This window comes from Acipenser ruthenus, chromosome 16 (assembly GCF_902713425.1).
Source record: "Acipenser ruthenus chromosome 16, fAciRut3.2 maternal haplotype, whole genome shotgun sequence".
NCBI classification, from domain to species: domain Eukaryota; kingdom Metazoa; phylum Chordata; class Actinopteri; order Acipenseriformes; family Acipenseridae; genus Acipenser; species Acipenser ruthenus.
The window spans coordinates 2820223-2839395 of NC_081204.1; the positions used below are offsets into that span (position 1 = coordinate 2820223).

The 19173-nt window shown below is 37.3% G+C and overlaps 1 protein-coding gene across 2 annotated transcripts in view; it reads right to left on the reverse strand.

Annotated features, from left to right (window-relative positions):
* Window positions 1–19173, reverse strand: part of LOC117412410 (voltage-dependent calcium channel subunit alpha-2/delta-3-like) — a 138912-nt gene that overhangs the window by 110100 nt on the left and 9639 nt on the right. The gene's annotated exons all lie outside the window — the stretch shown is intronic.

The following is a 19173-nucleotide window of genomic DNA, read 5'->3' on the forward strand; positions in this document are numbered from 1 at the left end:
TGCTGTTACACTGCGGTCGAACTGCACTCTGTTGCCGTGTCATGCACATTGTGCAAGAGAAAATGCATATTCTCTTTAGGGCTGTGCAAACCACAGTTCAGAAAACAAGTGGGAACACTCTTCAGTTATGAGGCATTAGCATTTGCTTACAGCACCAGCTCCAAGACAAGGACATTCATCATTTCAGAAGGGAGACACAGTAATGCTTTACTTCTACAGCATCTATTTTACCAGATCATTTCACACAAACACCAGGCAAAGAAAACCACTACTTCACTGTCAAAACATTTCATGGTTTTCATGCATTTGGGTTGCCTTTTTTTTTTTTCTCTCCCCATCTCCCAGTAACTGAACATCTAACAATTACCTGCCAGGAGCGAGGTTTGAAATGTTGCAGCCAATCAAAGTAATTGGCCGAGAACTCTGAACGCATTACAGGCGGCTTGGGTGGGCAGAAACCTATGGAGAGAACAGCAAAAGGTCCCTGGAGGCCGCGCTGTGATGGAAGATAATTGAAATTGAGACAAAATGCTGTAAAGATAATAATGTGTCAAGATTGGACATTCTGGGTAATGAACTTCATTGCAGACAGCACTGACTTTGCAATTTACAGAACACCTGTAATCCCATCTGCACTAAGAGCAAAGTGATGCCTAGGAGAGAGTGGCCTCGGGTGCTATTAGGTCTGAAAAACATCACAGGGTTCGGACTTAAAAAGTCATTAACTTCGCTGCGCATATCGACAAATTCTACTGCAGTTGATGATATGACATTAGAGCCTTTTCCCTTTAAAACCAATGATTGCAAAACCCTTGTCTTTTAAAAAAGCCTTCTTAGAGATACATCCTATCAGAGCCTGAAGCTTATCACAGCCAGCTTTTACTACACAGTGAAGCAGATCCAGATCAGTCTTGATGTTCCTTGTGCCAGTGGCTACAGTGCAATGGAAACCTTTTGCCGTGCAATGGACATTTAGCTGAAATTCCCCACGCCGTGTACAACATTAAGCCCGAAATGTACCGTTTTAAACACTGACCACAAACACCAGCATCAAGACAGCAGTGGCAGAAGAAGCCCTCCTACACAATAACTTGCCGTCTGCAGCTTGAGAAAATACAAATACACCGCAGTCAGGAACAGAAACTCAGGTCTGTCCCCTGAAGGTAAACAGTGTAATAATAACCAAGCCAATTTTTAGAATGAAAATATACTAGAGATCTGTACTACATCAACAGAAATGACCCCCATCTCTTATGCATATGAAGCTATGTGTGTGTTACATGAACGTTCATTGAGTGCTGTGGGACTGTGGTTATTTAACTGTAAAATAAACCCACTCTACCTCTTCGGAGGCTCAGGCTAGTTGTCTATCTTCATTCGTGGAATAACTACAGTACTCTACTACACTTCATAATAAGACCTTCAACATTAAGCATTCACATACATATTGTACTTTTGAATTTAAAATGCCTTAAGCTGCAAAAACAACACCAGTCACAATGAGTCAGCATTTTTATAATCACAACTTTATTTGACCCATGGCAGGTACACGGTCAGGAACCAAAACCGTACCTTTAAAAGCCTTTCAGATTGGATGTAGGAGTTTACTTAACACAGAAAAAGGCTCTGTGGGTCCACATCTGTTTGTGCAGTTCTAGTTCAGTTGCTCAGGGGATGAAGTATCACCTCATTACAGAGCTGCCATGTATGAGTGAGTTTGTGGAGCTCTGCCGCCTCATCCACAGACAGGTCTAATCTCCCAGAAGCCCAGGCTGGCAGGACGGAGATGAAGTGTTAAGAGTATTGAGCCACATCTGTACCCTCTCCTCCCACGTCAAACTGCTGCCATCTATTACCCTGTCACTTCTTTTGTCCTCAAGGTGCCTGGTTTCATCGCTTCTTACTTCTGAAACCCCTAACCCACTTACCTAAACTATAGTCTTATATAGAAAGATAGATGGATCTTTTTTTCTGGTTTTGATTTTTTGTTTTCTAAGTTATTTATCTGCTGGATGAGCTTGATGGTTGTTTGATTTTTTTTTTCATTGCTCTAAAAGTAATCTGTGGTTTAAGGGGGAAAAAACTCCAAAGATGGATACCTGATTTAGGGCGACGCCTCTGTATAGCAAGTTCTTGAATGCTGTGCTTTTCCAACCAGATCGCCTCTATTCAAGGTCATCACCAAAAATACTGTGAAACATTTTTTGGAGCTATCGACAGACAGACTGAGCTGAGAATTACAGGAGTTTAACTTTACTTTATGTTCTTCCACTTGATTTACTAACTACTGAAAGCACTCGAGCTGTCAAGTAGCCACCCGATCAATACATTTCAAGCATGGGCTCAGCTGAATAAAAAACACATTCACTGTACCAGAACCCGAGAAATCTAACACACAAAACGCTTCAAAATCACAGACCATTCCAATCAATTTATATCCACGTTAAACGCTTAATAATTGCAGTGCACTAAAGCCCAGATCTATACTTCCCAATATGAACTGCTGTTGTAGGTCTTATCTTAACATCCATTACCATAATATAGTTGTTGCTGTCAAAAACCATCCCAGTATATTAAATCGTACATTTAGAAAAAAAAAAAAAAAAACACTTGTAACTGTAACTGTTGGGATAGAGAATTCTGCAAACACAGATCTTTCCTGCACTGCTATCACATACTTTGATTTGAAAACTTGCTTTGTCCTTTCTTGTTTCTACCCTTCACAGTTGAATCGTTTCTTTTTACAATCCACTTCAAATGTGTTTCTTTAGCTTTTTGTCCTTCACAAGTTTTTTTCCCACTTTTTTTCAGGGCTTAAACACAGTGGAAAAATCGCTCAGCTTCGGATTACAAAAAATATGTTATGAAGTTCTGTTGTTGATAATAATTGCTACAGTTAAAATGTCAGGGAAATCAGGTAAAGCAATTTTCTTTTCTTAGCCTAAAACTGTTTTTTTTTTTCTATTAAACTTTTAAAAAGTACTACTATGTACCTGTGCTGGATTCCAGCTTTCAAATATTGCAGTGCCTTCTGAATGTCAAACTGGTGTAACAACCATTTCCACCATTGTACACATAAAGCCGAGGGAACACTAAGCCACTTTGTGGTTTGGAACTAGGAACTAGGTTCAGGAAAATAGTTTTTAGGCCACTGCATGGCACAACAGGGGAGACTTGGGGTTTGATACAGCAAAGTTGCCTCAAACTAGATCTCTGAGTCTCCTGGAGTTTCAAGCCACTGTTCCTGGAAAAGTGGCTTTGTGTTCCCAGGGCTTAACTGAACAGCCCCATAAGCATTACTGCCCAACCATGAATTCTAAGATTGTAGTGTTTTTGTTTCATTTGTTTATTTCAAGAAAATGGCATGAAATAAAATAGTAAGAGCCAGTTACACAGAGGCCTTTCATAGTGAGCAGACTGTTGATTTGCCCTGTGTTCTTCAAAGGGAGAATTAACAGCAGCAGAGAGCTGCCTATTTGTTGGAGTTCTGCCTTTTTGGAGTCTGCAACTTGCTGGCCTGGTGAGCGTCTGCCTTTCCTCTGATCTTGTCACCCACGACACCAGTGAGAAATGTCATTCTCTACACTTTAAATCTTCAGTCATCTCTCAGTGCCAGGGCCGCTAATGGAACAGATGTTGACTCGTACTGTATATCTACAGTGTTCACAGATGTCATCTTGGGAATAAGATTTTCAGAGCATGGCTTGTCTTAAACAAGGTTTTATTATTTTAAGGAAATCCGTGGAAACTGTATGATGCACTTCAGCGGAAGGCTCACAGCCATTGGCGCTATTCAGAATGAAGAGTGGGGCTCACCCGATTCAGGAAGAACAAAAAAGGGCCACCCAAAATCTTTTATTTTTGGCACTAGGTTATTATTAGTAGTAGTTGTATTACAGAAGTAGAGGGCTGGATTTAGATCCAACACAAATATTGCACCATCTATAAAACTGATGACATTTTAAACCAAATGTTTTACCTGTCAAAAGCTGTAAAATAAGTGGTATAAAAAGGTAAATAAGCATTTATAAAATAAAGCCTTTTTTTTAAAAAATAATCACTTCAAAACGACATGCGCCAACTGAGACTCTAATCTGAGATACCGTGCTACACCAGATAGGTCAATATGACTGAATCGACTCCTTTCCTCTTTGATACGTATTCTCAGTAAAAGTGCAATAACTCTAATCCCTTTGTTCTTGTATGGATGAGAAGCAGCTTCCCAGCAGTATAACACCAGTGTGTTCCTGGAGACCACTAATCCTCTGGGATACACATTTCACATGGCGTTCCTGTTACAGGGGGCAGTAACCCAAAGCACAGGTTTAAAGGTGGCCTTGTTGTTTGCCTTTAATAGCTTAAATACATAATAATTATAAGGTATGAATGCCAAAGTGGAATTAAGGATTTTAAAAATGAGCTAAAGAGAGCAAAGAAAACAGTCCTGAGCACCGGCAAAGGGAAGCACAACCAGGGATTATTTTTGTTTTGTTGAATTTCAAAACATGGAAAGAGCAGGCAAATCTACATCTGGTTTAAGGAATGCAACATTACTGGAGAAAAGGAACAGACTTATTCAAATATATTTGAAAGAAGGCGGTATTTCTAACTACCTATAGCAATTATTTTCATTTATATTTTGAAATCCATTATGCAGTTTATGTAGTAATTTATTATACAGTAGGTTAGAAATGTAGCTCCACTGAAGTCCATTTCCACAGATAATGGCAGACTCAAAATGATTTCATTGCATGTGAACAAATAGCTATGTGATTGTGTTCAGCAGAAATGGCAACACAGTAAAAGCTTGAAGTCATTGACAGTGCAGGATGCTGGCTATACACTGGCTCAAGCATAACCAGGGAAAGGTAATGCATTCACTGACTGGTCAGAAGAGGACAGACCAGATGAAGGGAAGAGGTTTGTCAAGGGACAAGCATGCAAAGTAAAAATGTGTGCCTACTGGAAACACAGATGTCTGCTGCAGTTAGATAACTGCTTTACTCTAAACCAGGAAAAGAAAAGGGCATGTGAGGCCAAGGGCTGATTCCTAGTGGGGTCTTTGGGGACACTTAAGTCATCTTACAGGAAGTGCCCATGTGCACGGTTGGGAACGAGACTTCAAGAACATGGACTCATGCTCGGAAGCTGCCCAGACTTTGTTTAACCTCCCAGATCTGGTTTTACTAGATCTGGTGCACTGAGCTACTTAAACGTGGAAAACACTCTTGACTCCACTCAAGTGATCATTGTGCTATTGAAATTGGAAGCAGTTGCAGCTTTTCTTCTGTTGTCATTGCATTGTATGGGTCAGGGAAAGTATCTGCATAAATGCTGCAATCCTGTTTCTTTTTTTCTCCATTTACAGTTTGAGGATGTTTCTATTCTTTTTCAAGGACATACGGTACAGCTTGACTGGGTAGATCCAGCTTAAAAATAAATAAATAGTTGAGAAGTACAAGCTGGGTAATCATAGCCAATTACCTACACTTCACTGTGAAAATGCATCACCTATAAAAGATCTTAAGGGTCTTTTCTGCAGTGTAAATTGCTATGTATCAAAGTAAGGCTTATGTCAGCTTTACTGTATTAAAATGGCCATTAGCTAGGTTTTTGTGTGCGTTCCTCAAGTGAGTGTAACCAAGAAAACATTAAAAGTGAAATGATAAAACTGTGCAGATGATTCTACCAACTGGGCACTCAATTTAAACCACACTTACACATGCAGATATAGATTTCACAATACTCCCTTCAGGGTCGTCTGTCACATCTAAGATTTTGTTGGTCAGCTGTACATTATTATTATTTATTTATGTGTCTCTGTATGCATACTGTACTTAATGCATACTGTCATTCGTCTGAACCAAACATTGTGCAGTAGATGAGCCTTTTCAGATTGATGACAGTGTTGTTAATTAGTTCTGGACAGAAATTATGTCTAAAATGAGTTTAAATCTTAGCAATTTAACCAGTTTATTATTACAGAATACAAAACACAAGGCACAGACGGGAGGTTTATAGACTTCAAAAATAACTCCAGATATATACTGTATATTTTTACACAATGTTATCTCAATGCTGACATCTGAACCAAATCCACTGCAATGATTAATGACAAATCTTCCTAATTTCATGTCCCTGACACTAAGGTCGCCCTGTTGCAATTACATTTTAACATGTTTTTGGGAAATTGAGAAAATGCTGTGCCATGTAATGTTATACCACTTTTCCGTCATCTACCAAAGCACTTTATTACAGCTGGGCAATCTTTATAAGGATAAGCATGTATTTACCCAAGCAAAAACATCTGTTGGAAACAGCTTTCTAGTGTATAAACAACCATCTCTGCATCCTGCATCTTCCTGGTTTACACGAGGCAACAAATTACTCTCTCAAAAGAAGAACCTCAGCCTCACATGAAGTGGAACAATTAATTTCACGCTTGTCGTCCCCGCTTCAATACCGTGTTGATTTGAGACAGATATGTGTGCCGCATTACAGCCAGCAGGGGACAGTTCTCATTCCTCCTAAGCGGACATATTGCAATAAGGACCACAACTATAAAACAATCTAGCAATAAGAGTAATTATAATATTGATCAAAAAACTGGGAGGTGTTTCAGATCGGAATCAATTCTTGCCGAGTAACTGCAAGATCGAATGGACTAACCCATAAACCACCAGTCCACACAGCAACTAAAACAGCTAATGTTCTGGAAACCGCTTGATAAGTACTCATTGACTCTTGGTTTCCACATCAGTAGTTATAACGAACCATTGTGGCAGGCAGACCACTGCATCAAAGGCAGCGCTGGTGGTGAGGTTTCTTATATTAAAAAAGCACAAACGTCTGCAAAAAAAAAAGGAGGCTGCAAATGGACACTAAAACAATTATATTTTCTTCTTCTAATCAGCGATTCTAATTACTTTTATTATGTGTTTGCCAGGTAAGAAAACACATTGCGGATTATGATTCTCTTTTACAGTGGTTGCCGATAGGCAGGGAGGAATTGAGGAAAGCTTTTACTGCAATTATGGAAAAGTGTAACACCATTTATTTCACATGTCCCTGTTTGTGTAACCCCAACCGCTCCACACTAATGCCACTTTCACTCAGTGTGAGAATCTGATCCTGTGCAAAACTGGAGGCTCATGCAGAAAGCCCTGTGATAAGCAAAAACCATGAATAAAAAAAAATACAGGATTTCTTCAACAACTTGGATAATGTGGGGTCTGACCCTGTAAATACTCCTCAGTTTTTTTTTGTTTTTTTTAACATGAAGTCTTATATTCCTCTTCACATTGGACATAGGATATGTAAGATGGTGCTAATCTATGGCTCTGTATTTGGATGTAGTTGGCTGTTTTTACCATCCATTGGTTCACATTGTGTAAAAAGTGATTTATTGGGTACATATCACCGTCTGGGAGCATGTGCAGTGATGCAGTGAGACATCATTACCAGTGCTACTCATGGCTGAAGGCCATACTGGGCCGACGGTGCAACAGAGAAGAGGTAGAAAAGTCATTCAAAAATTAAACACACCTATGAAAAGCCACCAATGCCTCGTATAATTTACAGAGCGTTACTTGAAGGTTATAGAGCTCCTTTTCATCAAGCATGTACTCAAACTCATCCGAACCTTAGTAGTGCTGGACTAAAAACCTTTGGATACTCAGAAACAGTATGGATGCTTCTGGCTTTCTCTATAAAGACAACAAGCAGAATGTAACTTCACAAGGTTTCGAGAACACTCCCTGTACTGAGCTTTTATACAGCAAGTAGTAACACATCCATTTTTGCAATGGAAATGAAATAGTGAAATTGGCATTAACCTATTACATTTTCTTTTTTAATGTTATACCAAATACAAATAAAAATATAACACTTCCTTTAAAAAAGTAATTGGACTATTCACTGTTAAAGAATGTTAGTAATAGTCTACTTAGCTTACACTTATGTATATGTTGTATATGTAGATAGAGATTGTTTGCAACTGCACTTTGATTCTCTAATTCTGCTTTAAATAAAACTTTTTTATAATATAAGTTTTACATTTATTTTTAGCCGCATGCAAGAAACCCCTTCAGTGCAAGTTATTTCATTCTTGTGCTTATTTATCTTTGCTTGATTTAAGCCTGAAATGTTTTTCATACTCACACACAGACAAGGAAAGCTAAAAGCACTGCAACATTGTGTGTGTATATATATGCGCCCTATCCTTTTTTTAAAAGGTAATGTGTATAAGGTCTATTCGTTTGACAGGAACAGAAAGGCTAACAATCAACTTGTCAGACTCTAAAATGCCTAATTCCATTAATCTGTGGTCCCTGGGGAAGAAAGGACAAGTCCAAAGGATTTCAAACGACATTAAAAGGACACACACACACACACACACACACATAGATAAATTACACACACATCCATACATCATCATAATAATAAAAATGCAGCAATATAATAGTTACATTAAACCCCACTAAGACAAGAAAGCCATTTTATAAAAGTAAGTTTTCAGTCTTGACTTAAAAACTGTAATGGTCCCAGCTTCCCTGACAGACACAGGCAGAGCATTCCACAGCCTAGGCGCTTTACAAGAAAAAGCACTATCTCCCGTGGTGATTTTGTTGAGCCTAGGAATAACCAGCAGCCCTGCATCCTGTGATCTCAGAGTGCGGTTTGGAAGATACGGGGTCAGTAACTCCTGCAAATAACTGGGTGCTAATCCATTCAGTGCTTTATAAGTTAACAACAAAATCTTAAAATCAATTCTATACTCCACAAGGAGCCAGTGCAAAGAAGCCAAAACAGGGGTAACGTGTTCACTTTCCCTGATTTAGTCAGAATTCTAGCGGCTGAATTCTGAACAAGCTGTAAGTGAGAAACCACCCATTTTGGGATACCAGAGAAAAGTGCACTGCAATAGTCAATTCTTGATGAAACAAAGGCATGCATTAGCCTCTCAGCATCAGGTACAGCAATAATGGGCCTAAGCTTAGCTATATTTCTCAAATGATAAAATTATACTTTAGTAATTTTCCTAATGTGATTCTCAAATGATAGATCAGGATCAAAGATGACCCCCAAATTTCTCATTTCTAGTTTTAGTTCCAATGAGACACTGCTAAGGTCTAGCTTATGTAAATGAGTATTCTTTAGCTGATGCTGTGGGCCTACAAGCATGACCTCCGTTTTGTCAGAATTCAACATGAAGCAGCTCTGTGACATCCAACACTTGATGTCAGCAAGGCAAGCAGCTAAAAGCACCCCAGTAGAAGGATTGCCTGGATCCAAACAATAGAAATTCATTCCATGCCTGTGAATAATATCACCTAATGGCAGCATATATAGTGAAAACAACAAAGGACATAAGATAGAACCCTGCGGAACACCACAGGCAACTTGTGACAAATCAGAAATGGTGCTTAAGCAGTAAGCTGGGGTCCTGGCACACTCCACTGGTGTACACAGCATGAGCAAAGACAGTGTCAGCAGCAAGCGGCGACAGTAGTAGCTTCTTTATTCACAAGGTCTACTGATCCCCCCGCCCACTCATAGACAACCATTAACCATGTAAAAGATACCTCTTTCTTTAAGCCTAAGGTGCTGAACTTTAACTAAAAGGAATTTAAAATCAAGTCTTATAATGACGATACGAGAAAAGCTTTAGCTGGATAATGCCATGCTGAACTGTTTCTTATTGAATGGCAAGCAGAAGGCTGCCAAGACCCACGCATGCTTGAAACCACACAGTCAGCAAAACAGCTGGCAAATAAACCTGAAAGGTCTTTTAACATATGTACAGTACAGTGACTTTTATATCTATTAAGGGATACCGTACAGGGGAGGTGAACTTCATATCGGCCATTGCCAAGATACACCATGCTTCAGCAATGCCACGGCAACACTTTAGACAGGTTTAGGATTAAACACAACAAACTTCCATTTCTATCCCCTGGGTGTATTCATTTTTTTAAATACAGTTAAAAAACGGATTGAAGCTGAAATGGTATCAACAAGGATACTTTCTTAACAAACACATCAGGATGCTTTTTAAACAATGTTATTTTCTTTTTTAACCCTTTCACTTCTGGCAGGATCTCAAGGTCCCTCCTTATCTTCGCGGCGTATGTCAACATATGCCGTCAGAAATCACGTTGGAACCTCACGGGTCCCCTGGGTCCCAGTCTGAAGTACAGTATAAATATATGTAAAAAAAATAAAAATAAAATGCTGTCCTGTTCTCATGTATATGCAATATAGTAGTTCCTATTCTTCAACGCGATAACAATAATTCAGGACTGAAAGGGTTAAAAGTGTATTACATGGACGTATATTAAAACAGAAAGCTACTAACGTTTTAGTTACATGTGGAGAATGATAAATAGACCAGATTTTAGTTGATTTCTCCCTAAAGTTTGAACCAAAAACGTAATTCTTGTGACAGATTAGGTGCCAATGCTGCACCATATGCATTATGAAAATGGTGTTAATACATTCTGAAGTTGTACTTCTGAAGACCTTGGATAGAACCCTGCATAAGTTAAATGAGTGGTTAGGTCATAAAACCCCACAATTCAGCCCTGTCGCCTGCCTGTGTTTGAAAGAGGTCCAGTACTGAAATGCAGGGGAGGCTGTTCAGATCTGGATTGAGATCTGTCAGCTGAGCTGTCTTCCCGGCTACATCATTACTTGGCCATCCTTACTGTGCTTATGTATTTATTTATTCATTTTACTAGATTGCTGAGATACAAAATCTTTTTTTTTTTATTTTAATTGCCCGCTCCCAACACATTAATTCACATTCATGTCATGCGGAATGATATTAAAACACAGAACACATTAACATTTACAAATGCATCCACAGGAGAATACATAGTGCATCAAACTAAGGCAAACAAGTCTACTGGCTGCTCAAAGAGACTCAGCTGTGCACACATTATCCCTGCCTGTTTGTCTCGTTTAACATGAAAGTGGGAGCAGCCATTTCTTCATTAAATATAGGTATAAATGAAAGCTGGTACAAATAGTGGTACTTTCCCACTGCCCAACCAACTCATACACAAAACCCATGAGGCTGTATTGCTCAGTGCATCCCTAAATGCATTGAAGTTCTAGAAACCCACTGACATGCTAATGTTTTATTAACACTGCCCTTAGAACTACTGGATGAATTTCCATATTTTTAACATAATAGAGAAGATTATTCAGGCTTTTAACCATATCCATATTTAGTCTGGTAGCCAATATAAGTCAACCATGTGCCAATATTCAGTACTACGGGGGGACATGTTGCTAAATACTATATATAGATTATTTCAGTACCCTTGACATCAAAGGGGATCCTTCTAAGGCAGTTTCTATGCTAGTTATGATATAGAGAAGTACAGAATTCATGTTCTGCAATTGACTGAGATCTCCTGGTAAAGCTTCCAGCTGTTAGTGGAGTGCGTGGGATAGGAGTGCTTTGCATTGTTTGTCCATTACTGTAAGTGTTTTAATGCGCTACAATCCACACAACAAATCATATACAATGTTGAGTTATTCTTTTTACTATTACCTAATGCATGCCCTTAAATTATTAATATATCTATATATATATATATATATATCTATATATATATATCTATCTATATCTATATATATATATATATCTATCTATAGATAGATAGATAGATAGATAGATAGATAGATAGATAGATAGATAGATAGATATATATGTGTGTGTGCAGAGTACACAAATTAAAACCATTTTAAAAAGGTACACAAAAGGTTTAAATGCTTATTTAAAAAAACAAAAAAAACAATTGTTGATACCTACTTACGAACCTACCTCCTTTGAGAGCATTTACAACACTGCGAAATTCACTGGATCTGTAGCTGATGAAATCCAGGACATTCACCAGCACTGTAAAAACCTCTAATAAAATCCAGCAGCAGCTTATCCCTGTGAGGTATAGATGTATTAAATCCACCCTTAAGTAAATATAAATAACTGCTTAGCATGTTATTAGGTTGATATAACCAGAACTGAAATGTATAGCTAGCAGGACTTCATACTGCTGAAGTTCCAGTAATACAACACTGGTACCATTTAAGAAGTGTAATAAATAGTCATATGACAATGCTAGTAGTTAAACTGTCAGTCCCACATAGAACTGAGTACGTTATTATTCTGAAACTAATATGTGTGTGTAAAAAAATCAGTGCAAATGTGAAATTACAAAAACGGATATACGGTACTGGCATTTTTGTTGCTTTCTGTCTGAAAGTGGCTGGTCCACTACTGTGAACCCTACAACAATATGGATTCACAAAAAATGATCTGACGCACAGCAGAGAGAATGTTCTGTATCAGTGCTCAACCACCTGGGGGCATGCTCCTGACTCAGCAACATTAATGCTGCTCATCAAATTCTTGACTGAGATCATATTTCAATGTCACAGGTTAAAAGCCTGGACCCCAGACTATGGGCAGATACCAGCTGAGAATGTATAATGTAGCCAAACACTGTCTTTCCTGCCGATCCCTGCTGAAACAGCAGCAGGACCCGTCTGAGAGTGAAGGGCACATGTGAGTAAAACACCTCCTCTACTGCGTAAAAACACCTCGAACTTCAGCTGTATCACTTGTTTAAATCTTCAGAATAATATATGAAACAAATCAAATTTTAAAAAATCACGCTAAACCTAAGGAATCATTAAAATACAAATCTTAAATGTCCTCCAAGGTATTTAAACTTTGTCACTATTAGATATATTTATATTTATCACATAAGTCATAATTGATATCTCCCTGCTCCTTCAGGTTTATGAGTTTCTGACAAGAATGGACGCAGCTTTATCATTAATCATTTATCATTAATGATAAAAATGACAATTCTCAAATGGCATTACAAATCAGAAGTTCCTAGATTTATTTATATTCAGCTTCGTCTTTAAATATTTATTGTGCTTATATTATAATGTTTTGCCCATATCATTAGTCAGCTTATGAGTTTAAAATCCGTTAATGATAAAGAACATTTGATGCGATTGCAGTATTTTTAATCACTAATTTACTGTCCTTTACAGGCAATGGTTGCTCCTTACACCTTGTACATCATATTAAAAGATTTAAAAGCCTCACTAAGACATATGGTAACAATGCATGCGCTGTATATATATTTACCCTATAGTGACTTAGCCTTAACATACATGTTTACATGATCATGTAATAATAATAAAACAATCCAAAGAGGTTAAATGGAAAAATAGGTAACTATTTTGAGCGACATAAATAAGTATGTAATTAATATGCAATTAACCATTTGCTGATGTTGATAAACAGTGAATAGATATTCCATGAATGTGCATCTATCATTAGACTGCCATTTGAGCTCGTATTTCATAGGTATGTTGAATATGTTTTGAGATTTGATTGAGGATGATGTGTTGGGCAGGCAAGGTCAGACAGGACTCGGATATTTCGGGGGTCGGTGAGCATTCGCTTAGTTGATATATGGTGCAGTTTTGTCCTTTGAGAGACGGGTTTGAAATTTCACACTTCAGTGGTTGGGAATGAGCAAATCCTGCGTTAATGGACTCCGACACTTTTGGAAGCGTTAAAAAAGGTCAAAGGTACAGAACCTGCTCCCTGCTGCAGTTCGAGGTGTTTTTTTTAATTTTTTTTTACACATCTGTATCAATAAAAATATTCCTTGTTGCATTGGTGTGTTAACTTAAGTGTAAAGTCCAGATTCCCGTCTGTTAAAGATATGCCAAGCATCACCAATAATGAACAGAGCCAACTCATATAGGAATGCAGTAGAGAATCTAATTTTTTTATGTAGCTCTGGTCTCTACCCAGGGCAATGCATGGCATGGACAGATATGAAACAGTCACAGGGTTAAGATAAATGACTCTGAGAAATGACAAACTGTATCATTATACTGGTGGGGTGTGCTCCATGCTCATTATAACACTGTCCTTTGAGGCATTCTACACATAATGAGCTGCATGTTGCTCGGAGTATGCTACTGGTGTAATAAGATACTTCACTGTGCTAAAGGTGAAGTGCAGAATTAAAAGGAAAATGTCCCTCCTATTGCAAAACAAACAGTACAGAAACGTGTTTTGTAGTTCAAAGGGTGATATGGGTATTAAGGTTTGGTTTAGTTGGAATAAATAAATGGGCAGCAGATTCATGTTAAAAAAAATACATTAAATACATTTTTAAAAAAAGTATTTGCCAGCACAGATGAGAAAACAATTAATGTATTAAATGTTCAGGCCAATATATATATATATTTCTTAAATGATAAATTCAGCTACTGTGTGACACTGATATGTTTTATATACAGTGCAGAGTTACTGCTGTCTCCTTCAATACCGAATGCTGAACTGAGGCTCCTAGTCTACACAGCTGCTATACAATACAAGTTGGACTTACCGTCATACACCTTTAAAAAATCAACACAGCAAGGAGCCGACATGAATCATTTTTGAAGTCCTATTACCTGAGGGAGAACGAGGAATGCAAGTAGGGATTGAAACTAGCACCTTCTGCACCAAAAACCACACTGCCGGAGGTAAAGGAACAGCCGATAACTCAGCTCATCAGATAATCTCCTAACCGTGGTCTGGCTGTTTAGATTTGCAAATAAACATTGTAACTGAGAGAACATGCCCGGGACTCAATCTGTCAGGAATACTGCACCTGCAGCCTGACAGTGATCCCTTATATCCTCACACCAGCATGGCATACAGTGCCTTACAAAACAATAACTCATGGACAGAATCTCCTTCACTAACGCTTTATTTTGAGTGGCATTAATGTATTTAATTAATATGCAATTAAATAATTTACTGAAGTTTAGTTACATGTTAATAAGCAGTCAAGAGACGTGACATGTATGTGTGTATTTAGAGACTGCCATTATTTTTTTGAGACTTGGTAGTTTCCTGCTCCAGTTAAAAAAAAAAAAAAAAAAAAAAAAAACATACAAAAGACTGGTATGTAGCATTACCAATATTACTACACTACCTAGGTAATGCACATTTGCCAGTCACAATCCTGTTTTCATACTGTAATAATCTTGTGAACAGGGTATTAGCTGCTTTACAAACTGTTTTATGTAATTTTTTTTTTTAACCTGTATCAGGAAACTACCAGATCTCAAAAAACAGACTCAACATACATATAAAACATGAGATCAAATGGCTGTTTCATCATAGACACATACATGCACGACATATCTATTCACCGTTTAAGAACATGGAACTAAACATCAGCAAATAGTCAATTGAATAGCAATTAAATACCTATTTATGGCCCTTTTTTAAAACTATATAGCATGTATCATGCATTTCTCTGTATTTAAAGTATTATGGATTTTCTTGTTGTTACTGCATCTTGTAAAGCGCTTTGTGATGGTGGTCCACTATGAAAGGCGCTATATAAAATAAAAATTGATTGATTCTATTTGAAGAGCAACGGAACTGGCTTCTTCAAACTACAGTATGTGTATAATTCTGATCTACAACCAATCTGCATTTAAACTACACTATTACACTGCGGCATGAACACCTTTCCTCTGTGCTGAAGTTTGTTGAACAACACTCCGGTTTCCTCACTTAAAAAAAGACATCATGATTAATAGCACCAAAGTCATTGGCATCTAATGTCTATTCATCACCAAAAACCGTTTCTTTAAAATAGTCCCTCCCTATGTAATAAATAAAGGTCTGTCCTCTCTGACAGAATGATTGATCCTCCTACAGGGCAGAGTCCTTCACACAATAAGCACAGCATAAGTATTGTAAATGTCAGTAGTTCTGCTTCACTTCAAGTCAATGCCGTCCCATTCCTCATTATTAAAAACAGAAGAGCTATTCTGATTAGAGGTCATTGTTGATGCCTTCTGTTTTACTTGTCTTTCTTTTTTTGCACAATCTATTGTTTGGTTGACTGCTGCCATATAATGGGTGCTGGTTTACAAATAAAAGCAATTGAAAATATAATTAACTTGTAATCCTTCTTTCAAACGGATTAGTCAAAATGGGTGATCTTTACTTGTTCTGGGAACTCTGTAAATAACTACTCAATATTTTACAGTATTTTTTTTCGTTTGAATTATGTAAAATGTCTGAAGATTTAAACAGTTTTTGACGTATCTTGTAAACTGCCAAGAAAGAATGGCCCTAAGGCAGGAATTTCATTATTTTTTTTGAGTAGTCAATCTAAACGTAGCTTAACAGCAATCTTCCCGTATGGTTATGGAGGAAAAGCTTTGTACCCTAACCCTAGCCCCAGTCCATCCACTGTCTTGGTATGGGAAATGCACTAAACATCATCACTGTAGCAGCACATCATTGTGAAGATGCTTTATGAGAACACATTGGAAGACATCATAGATGAGCCCATGCATCGCCACATTCTGTTGCAGCGTGACGGTGATATATTGTACTGAAGGTATCTTTCGAATAGAAACGAGCAAGCTGGCCTGTGACCTGTCTTAGATGATCCTGCCTGTAAAATACGGATTTATTCTGATTAAATAACAGAGGGGAAATCAATTGCATATCAATTACAATTAAGAAAACCAGTAACAAGATAATCAGATGTAAATTCTTACCTTTAATTGAAAATAGACAGAGGAACAAGAACTATTTTGCTGGCTTACCAATGTATTTTATTTATTTATTTATTTATTTATTTGATTATCATGCTGCATACATACTACATGAATGGAATTGTTTTGTCTGTGACTACTCAAACCTACAAAAAAACAAACAAAATAATATATATATATTATATATACACACACACACACACACACACACACTAATGGAGATACCAGTGCATGTGCAAGCTAATAAGTCATATCTTCAGATTAATGGAAGAATTTAAATTGACTTAAAAGATTAGTGGAATGTGACTGCATACAAATGGGAATGAAATGCAGGTAATTTGTCCTAAATGTCCACACACCGTACTGCCTCATTTCAACATGCACTGTGTTCTGGGAATTTGTACAAAAAAGCCAATAGGAAAAAAAGATATAATTATCAATATCATTAGTGTACAGTACATCTATAACAGAGCAATGATGAGTAAACGTGCCAGTGTAGCAGGAACACAATGGGGTAAACGATTACAATTCAGCAGTGTGAAGCTGCTGCAGGGCACACTAGAAACACAACATTACACACGGTAGAGGCATCTGGAGAAGAAGAATGATAAATGGTCATTGGTTTTCCTTAATTATAAACACTTGTCTGTTTTAAAAAAACACATTTTTTTAAATATAAAATCATTAAACAAATTTTTAAGCAGAGGTCTCAACAAACTTGTAAAATCGAAGTGATATTTAGAAAAAAAGAACATGTTTCTTTACGCATCTCCCTTGTAACTCGTATGCGCAGTTGGACAGTAGGAAAGCTTTTCATTCAAATCAGTGACTGTCTGTTACATTCTTCAGAACAGATGTCTTGTTTTTTGTGACTAACACCGTTGCATTATAAAAACTCAAAACGGTACAGAGTACACTATGTATTCCACGGAGACTGTGACAATTATCTTAAGCACCTACGGTGGCTGCAATTCCCCTACCCCCACCCACCCAGTCACTGTGACTTTGCAGAATATGTGCGAAACAAAGGACCAGCATTACTACCCATTAGAATATGTAATTAGACCTATATTCATATATAGGTGATAATAACAGAGGAGCTGGGCTGGTTTCCATTCGCGCTGCTGTTGACGGTGTTCTTATCTCCAGTGATCAGTAGTGAAGCCGAATAGAAGCTGATGATGTTTGGTAGCGAGGGTGATATTTATCACCTGTGCTTGAATTTATTACTTTGGAACAGAATATGAGCCCAAGAGTCCAACTCAGGGAGCAAGCCTAGAATGAAAACAGGCTTACTGCATCTTAGAGGCAATCCCACTGTGTCAGTACTTTAAACATGCTAGTCAGTCTTTACTTTGAACGAGCCACTAACGTAAATTGCTATCAATTTACATAAATGAGTTTTCAGTTTATTAATAATTTTTCTTTTTCATTATACATTAAACTGAAGTCTGAACTAAGTTTACAACTACCAAACTGTTAAAATAAAATCAGTACCTTACCCTAAACTTATTTATTTATTTTATGTTGTGCTTTGCTATGTGAACAGTTTATTTTAACATGTTATGTATTGCTTGCTAAGAGGCCATTTCAATTAACTTTTAGCTGGGAAAAAGTATTCTAGGAAAATATAAATCCACAATTTAAAACAGAGAGTGTGTGGCAACTTTTTGTCTATTGATTAAAAAAATATATTTTCTTTAAAGGTTAACAAACTACAGAGATGGCTTTATTGCTAAAAAGATTTTTTTTTTTTTTAAGTAAAACTAATAAAAATGACTGTCAACAAGGTCTGCAAGGAATAATGCAGTAGACAGACAGAAAGGAATTCTGTTAGTATAATATAAAATTGGACATGATTGTATGACAACATGTTTGAGTTGGTTACTGGACGCATGTTAAATGCTGATTAAAGAAGATAAATGGCCCAAACTGAGTGCCATTTTATATCCATGATTTCAACCACCCACTCAAAATCTGTAAATCCAAGGATAAAAATGGCACTATAAATACACTCTACATCTGAATAAAAAACAATAATTCACTTCTCTGTAGAGTAATCAGGACACGGAGAGCAGCTCTATTTCCTGAGATAAATCAAATAAATCGCAGTTTCTTTCATAATATACCCTTTTTTCCTTTCAAAGCGCATTGTGAATCTAAGGCACATATTTCTTTTTTGAATAAACAAGCATATCCTTGCTAAGATAATGGTTTTGCACTCTTGCAACAGAAAGTAGGCTTTTTACTTGTAACACTTTGAAACTCTTCTACAGTAGCTGCTCCCCAGGTCTCGCGTATTCTGCCACCAAGTGCCGATGTGGAGAAACTACAGCAATAAACACCTGCAGTATCTCAAAATGAGCTCATTGCATCCTTTAGTGCACAGACGTGTAATAACCAGATTGATTAAATGTTGCAAAGAATAGGGCAGCCTAGACAATGAAAAAAAAAAAACAGAAACCAGAAAATTAATGGCTTGATTTCAACATTCGGCACAAATCCTGTATAACACATTTAGATGTTACTTTGCTAAAAAAAAAATTAAAAAAAAAATCT